We start from the raw sequence: 7,900 nt of genomic DNA, 5'->3' as shown, positions 1-7,900 counted from the left end.
CTTCGGGGGAGCTGGGTTTTGTCGCCTGAATGTCTACTCCGAACGTTTCTGTGCTGTAGAATTTTTGTACGAGGTCGATTAGCTGCAAAGTGGGGGATATTCCATTGACGTTTACACTTCGCTTTGCGCTCGGTCCGCGGATCAGAGAGGGTGGAATTTTTCCTACTACCGCCCAACCAAATACTGTTAAATTAGCGCGTGGTTCGTTGTGGCTGGATATTCGAGAGTCTAAAATTTCGTGCGCGTCTACTATATCCATTCCGATAAGCAATTCTACTTTAGATGAGTCGATAGGAGGCAAATTTAAGTCGGAGAGGTGGGGCCATTCAAATTTTTCTGTATGCCAGTTGATATTACGTGGTGACAGCTGGATATCTGGGACGGTGAAGGCATCGGTTACTTAAAATGTCCTGGCTTTATCGGCAGATTCAATGACGAAGTTGACAACGCTAGAGTCGAGTAGAACGGCGTTATGGAATGACCCAAATCGTATTTTATGATTAGCTCCTTTGATGCGAAGCCTTTGTGCGAGAATTGATTTTATAAGAGTGGCTTCACTACCAGGATCAAAAACGCCGAATGTAAGGATGGTTTCTTTGTCACTATGAACGACTATTGGGGTTATGGCGAGTAGGACGGGTTTCGGCGACGTTTTTGGTGCATGAACTAATAAAATCTGGAGAGTTGCTTTACCTTTTGGCTGAAGCTTTCCAGGAAAAACGCGTTCGGCTCCATGAATGAGAGAGTGTTGCTTGCCGGGGCAGGTATTACACGCCACGTCGGTGTTCCTTCAGGATCGCCCATAGTGTCCGGGAAGCAAGCACTTGAAGCAGTGGTTATTTTCTCCGCAAAGGGCTGCTCGCTGAGACGGCAACATTTTTCGGAATATGCCGCATGTTTTGAGACGATGGCCAGGGTTATCGCTGCAAGCTGGACATGCAGACCATTGGTTGTTTGCTCGATTGGGTCTCTCGGATGGGCTTTCGACGGAATTTTTTAGAATTGTTGGCGGGAAAGGTAGTGCAGGGCGCGGTGGCGGGTTTTGCTTCGGTGTTACGTAATTGTTGAGTTTGGCGCCGCGCAACTCTTCCGCTCCTATAATCACGTCAATCCAGCCGTCAAAGTCGGCTAAGGAAGAGACCTTTGGACGTAGATTGTAAGCATAACGTCCCCAGTCCTGTTGCAAATTGAAAGGCAACTTAGTGGCGAGCTGGTTGACGACCGTTGAGTGCGTGAATTCGTTCATGCTTGGGTCTCCGGCTACGCTAGATACTGCATCCCGGACGAGAGAGGCTAGGTCGGCGAGGGACTTGAAATCGCCGTTACGGAATGACTGGACCATTTGCAAGTGCTGGATGTGGGATTGAATAATCAATGCGGGCACACCATATTTGTCCTTTAGCTCGCTCCAGGCTTGAGCATAAGTGTAAGAGCCGTTGAAAAGATTCGCCATTCTCTTCTGGATGTCTTCAGTAAGGTTCTCGCGCAAAGCTAGCACTTTGTAAAGGTCTGGTAGTGTAGTTTCCTCTATAGTTGCTCTCATCACCTGGGCGAAAGCCGGCCAGCGGCGGCAATCGCCATTAAATCTTGAAATCGCTATTTTTGGCCAATGAGCTGGTGGCGGATAGTTGGATGGCCCTGAAGATGGATGCGTGTACTGCGCTGATGGCGACTGTTGCTCTCTGTGAGACGTGGTTGTATCGAACTGTAGGAACCTTCTTGGCTGCTGGTTGACTTGCGTTGTAACCGCTGATGTTATAGGCGTAGAGGCGAATAGATGGGGTGGTTGTAGAAGATTTTCTGGACAGACGCCATCCCGTTGATTGATTGCCGATTGAATTTTGCTTAAGTTTTCTTCCCCTCGTTTTTTAATATCGGCGAGTGTGCGCTCGTGATCTTGCTTGGCTTGTTGCAATTGAGCTTCTAGATTGAGATTTGCATTGAGCGGTGGCTGATGTGAGCGTATGCTTAGGTCCGGTGTTGTGCCTTCATCTGCGCGGCTTCTATGCTGGCTTACACTCCATTAAACGGATGTATTCTTTCCCTTTCGGTATGATTTTTGGTCCAGGGAGGAGAGATACGACCTCATTCTGTTTAGACAGCTCCCGTTGGAATCTTGAACGTTGTCGAGCCATGTGATTGCAGCTGCCGTTTCCTCTTCTGATAAAGTTGGCCGGCTGGCGTAGCGCGTATGGAGCGCTACTACTCTTCTCAGGGCAGCTTCGAGTTCGGATATATTACTCCTTACATTGTAACGAATTGAATGGATAGGCCGTGTGGCTGTTTCCGCTCAATCGTCAACTTAAAGATTACTTCAAAGGCGTAAAGAATTGTATTGTTCACATTAGCTTACGTGACTACATGCGAAGCGCAAGACTTCTCTAGCATGAGACGGGTGAAAACATGAATATGGAAACAATAAGGAAATGAAGAATAAACCCGAGAGGTGTGACCAGTGAGCCAGTAGTGAGACACTGAGCTAGACAGTAACATTCTGCGACGGGTGATTTAGAAAGACCGAACTAAAGAATGAGACTCTGCGTCTGGTTTTATACCGAAAACAAGTCAAGGGAAAGTGAGAAATAAGAGGTCAAGAGAAAGGGAAATAGATAGGTCACGACAGGTTACAAAAGAGAAAGGCACTTGGATCAACTTTGACCCAGATCAAAATAGAAAGGCGCATCTCAGAACCCTTACAACATCGTCGGCCTTCGGCTTCTCGTTCATAAATTTGCCAATACAGGTGATGAGTTTCGTTTGAAATCTCTTTGCTACTGGGCGTTGAGCATATAACACATAGCTTGATTGGTCGGATAATGTGACGAAGCAAGGCAATGTGCTCCTATAAGAGCCGGATTAGTTTGTGAACGAGAAAGACATGATAGAAATTGGGTAAAAGTCTATTTTACCCGACCAACTTCTTACTTTACTTAACTTATCTAATTCACTTTACTTTACTTAATCTAGAAAAGTAACTAAGCGGGAATGAGCCCGAGCGTAGCGAGGAAATACAGGGGTTTTGGGTGGGTATAATAAAGTATAATAAAGCATCAAACCATACTTTATTATACTTTACTATACTATAACCAAAAACAACTATATTTTTACGGTATGCTCGGGCTTATTCCCGCTTAGTTACTTATCTAGATTAAGTAAAGCAAAGTGAATTAGATAGGTAAAGTAAAAATACCACTTACTTTATTTACTTAAAGGTAATCCAATTGCAGCAATACAAAACGAACTTAACAGCACAACTCTATGTCCCTTTTTAAGGAATCAACATGATTTCTACGTAAAAGCAAATCCCGAATTCTGCAGTTAAGATGGCGAGTTTTTGGTTTCACGAACAATCTGTGATACACTTCTGAGTCGTTATTAGCTACAAAAAGTCTAGTCAAAATACGCCCGTCTAATTCCTGAGATGTTGCACTACCATCGTCAAAAATCAAACTAATTCAGGTGTCGTCTGCTACGGAAATTCTCAGACGTTGCATGCATCACAATTTGGGCCATACTTATACTTTGAATATTAAAATTTTATTTGATAACTTTTCCACGCAACACATGATAAACTTAAATATGAAAGTAAATTTTTTATCAATGTGCAGTGTTTGGCAATGAATCGTAGTAAAAATGTTTTTTTGTGGGAGGGAGACCCCCCCAACCCCCCCTTTTTTTATTTTTATCCAGATTGTCCCCCAAAAGCCCACCATTTCAACTTACGCTTTTTACGCTAAATGATTTGTTAACGAAAACAGCCAACAAACCAACCACCCGGGATCGAACCAAGTGGGGGGAAGGTTGGGGGATGGAGATTTGGTTTTTTCCATTGGTAATTATCACACAATGTCCTCTATTAATTTGTATCGAGTGTTGGGTTTGAACCATGGCTTCGAATACTTGGTGGGTCCGATAGCGTTGCAACACGGTCCTCACCTCATACTCTAACCACTACACTATCAGAACTGATATTCATTCCAAGTTGAAACTCCATACAACTGCTGTCGTTGCGACTTTTGGTGCTTTTATAGTGCGCATCCACACACTACATCAATCCATCCCATGGCTTGCTACCGTATTTCATCGGCTCATGGTATAGTGGTTATAGTGCTCGCTTAGCATGCGAGAGGTCCGAGGTTCCATCCCGGCTCAAGTCATCACATTTGATTTTAATGAACTGTAAGTAATTATTTGAAATTAATGGTCACTTATCCCGGGGATTGAACCCGAATCCTCCGGCATGGTTAGCGAACGCTCTAACCACTGGACCACCAATTGATATCTCATTGTTACTTCAACTTCAAGTGACTCGGCCCACACACACATGTCATCTATGCGGCTCGCCGTGAAAGACGAGACGCATACCATCGTCGACGAATGATTCTGCATATAAACCCTGCTTTGCTACTACATTCCATCATCTTATGGTGTGGTGGTTAGCATGCTCCCTTAGAATGCGAGAGGTCCGAGGTTTGATCCCGGCTCAAGTCATCACTTTCGATTTTAATGAACTGAAAGTAATTATTGGAAATTAATGGTCGCTTAACTCGGGGATTGAACCCGAGTTCCCTGGCATGGTAAACGCTCTAACCACTGGACCACCAATTGATATCATGTGTATACTTCAACTTCAAGTGGCTCGACACACACATGTCACACACAGCTATGCGGCTCACCGTGAGAGACGAGACGCATGCCATCGTCGACTCTTGAATCTGCATATAGACCATGCGATGCTGATATATTCCATCAGCTCATGGTACAGCGGTTAGCGTGCTTGCTTAGCATTCGAGAGGTCCGAGGTTCGATCCCGGCTCAAGTCATCACTTTCGATTTTAATGAACTGAAAGTAATTATTGGAAATTAATGGTCGCTTATCTCGGGGATTGAACCCGAGTTCTCTGGCATGGTAGGCGAACGCTCTAACCACTGGACCACCAATTGATATCATATGTTTACTTCAACTTCAAGTGTATCGGCACACACACACATGTCAGCTATGCGTCTTGCCGTGAGAGACGAGACGCATGCCATCGTCGACCCATGATTCAGGATACAAGCCCTGCTATGGTGCTGCATTCCATCAGCTCATGGTATAGTGGTTAGCGTGCTCGCTCAGCATTGGAGACGTCCGATGTTCGAACCTGGCTCAAGTCAAAATCAATTTTAGTGAAATGAAAGGAATTATTTGAAATTAATGGTCACTCATACCGGGAACTGAACCCGAATCCTGTAACATGGTTAGCGAACACTTTATAACCACAGGACCACCAATTGATATGTAATTGTTACTTAAACTTCAAGTATTTTTGAACACACACATACATCAGCTATGTGGCTCGCCGTTAGAGACGAGACGCATTCCGTCGTCGACTCATTACTTTGATTTGGCTCACTCCGGGCATATAATAATAATGCACCCTATTTGTCTCACGACGGGCTGAAAGTAATTCACCCGATATATTGCTACTACCGGGCGATAAAGTATTCACCCAGTTTTGCTAGCGCCTGACGGGCTCAAAGCTACATTGCTCACGCTAGGCTGAAAATAATCAATTCTATGCTGCTCACGCCGGACACGACATAATTCATCCTACGATGCTCACGACGGGCTGAAAATAATTCACCCTACATTGTTCACGCCGGACATAAAAACATTCATTGTATTTCGCTATCGGCGGGCTGAAATTTATTCACTCTATTTCGTCCACGGCGGGCTGACCATTATTCAATCTACGATGCTAATGACGGGCAAAAATAATTCATCCCACGTTGCTTACTACGGGATTAAACTAATACACTCTATTTCACTCACACCGGGCGCAAAATAATTCACCCTATTTCGCTCAGGGCGGGCTGAAAATAATTCACCCTATATTGCTTACTCTGGGATTAAAATAATTCATCTCACATTAATCATGGCGGGCTGAAAATAATTCACTCTATTTCACTCGCGGCAGGTTGAAAATATTTCTTCCCTTTTACTGGCTTAAAATTAGTCAACCTAGGTTGATCACGCCGGGCTGGAAATATTTCGCCGTGTGTTGCTCTTGACGGGCTGAAAAAAATTCCCCTTACATTGATCATGACGGGCTGAAAATATTAAACCCTTTGCTGCTCACACCGGGCTGAAAAATATTCACCCTATTTCACTTTCGACGGTCTGAAAAGAATTTACACCAAGTTTCTCACGACGGGCTGAAATTAGTTTGCTCCATTTCGCCCACGACGGGCTGAAAAGAATTCACCCTATTTCACTCACAGCGGGCTGAAAATAATTCACTCTATTTCGCTAACGCCGGGCTTAAACTAATTCAATATATTTCGCTCACGACGCGCTGGAAATAATTCAACCTATTTCACTCACAGCGGGTTGAAAATAATTATCCCTATTTCACCCACGACGGGCTTAAAATAATTTACCGTACGTTGCTCACGCCGGGCTTAAAATAATGCACCCTTCTTCGCTTATTTTCGTTGAATATGACAATATAGATGTATGAACTATCCATTTGTTCACATCGAGACGTGAAACGAAATACCGCTGTTGGTGTAGTGGTTATATCATTGGATTGGCAACTCAAAGAATGGCGGTTCAAACCCACTCTCGACAAAAAACTGTCTAATGAAGCATATTGTCTCAAAATCGATGAAGTCCAACTCCGATGTAATTTAAACGCTTTTACTCAGGCTGGGTTAAAACTATGACATTGTGTAAGTATGCGCTATCCATATGGTCACGTCGGAACTTGATTATATACACCGCTGATGGTGTAGTGGTTATAGCATTGGATTAGTAATCCAAAGGTTGTTGGTTCAAACCCACTATCGGCAAAAAAATATAATCCAAAATCTAACATGCAAATGATTCGCAAGTAGGAAATAACAAAAGGATTTGACACTGTTACAATTTTGTCCGCACAATAAATGACGATTTATAGCAATTCTGACTACACTCTTTCACAACTCCAAGGCTCAGTGGTTAGAGCGACGGATTCAAGATTCAGCGTACCAGTGTTCAAACGATACTCAAGACAGCAACCAGTAAATTGAAGAATACACGGGCAATTATTCAATAGGTAAGGGATAAATAGATGGGTGGCTCTAAAGTGAAGTGGTAACAAATACAGTAAATATCAACAAATTTCAAGTGGAACACATCCAAATTCTGAATAAAACACAAGTCCCCGGTACCAAATCCCTAGAAAAATTACATGTCCAAAAAACCTGACAACCCCAACGGGCTAACAGAGAAAAACGAGTCTTGAAGTGAAACCATAATTCAACTAAAAAAAAAACAATTCCAAAATCACACCCATAACACCCAAAACCGAGAATACGCTCTCTTGGCCACGAGAACTCGCGTTGGAGGTATCCGAGGGAATGTGTCAATTCCAACACAACCAAACTCTGAATAAATACAAGTCCCAAAAATAAACCCAAATTCCACCGATACTTGGTTGCAACGAAAAAAAAATAAGTCCACAAAAAAAACCCAAAAGACCGACTGGCTCACGGTGGAAGATGTAAAAGTCCATAAATGGATGAAAAAACAAGTCCCGGGCAGTAAGGAATTGGGCAGTGGGATTATACGAGTGGCGTTTTGCTCCATGTGTGCTGTGCTGTGCGCTTGGGTGATTGCGTCTAGCAAGGTGGTTCGCCGTCCTTGGACGGGCCTAGGTATACTAGTACAGTCACCATATTTCTTAACTGCTACTAGGTTTGAACCACTAAATTTGAAGTTCGTATGCTTATACGATACCACTACGCTATCCCAACTGTATCGAAACAAAAATTTTAAAATACTATTTTTATAAAATTTAGATGTTACTTAACTATTCATTAAGTAATTAAACTGAACAATACAGTGCAAGAAGTCATGTTGACAATAGACCATAGT

This window comes from Daphnia pulicaria, chromosome 1 (assembly GCF_021234035.1).
Source record: "Daphnia pulicaria isolate SC F1-1A chromosome 1, SC_F0-13Bv2, whole genome shotgun sequence".
NCBI lineage: Eukaryota > Metazoa > Arthropoda > Branchiopoda > Diplostraca > Daphniidae > Daphnia > Daphnia pulicaria.
This window is presented reverse-complemented; position numbering follows the sequence as displayed.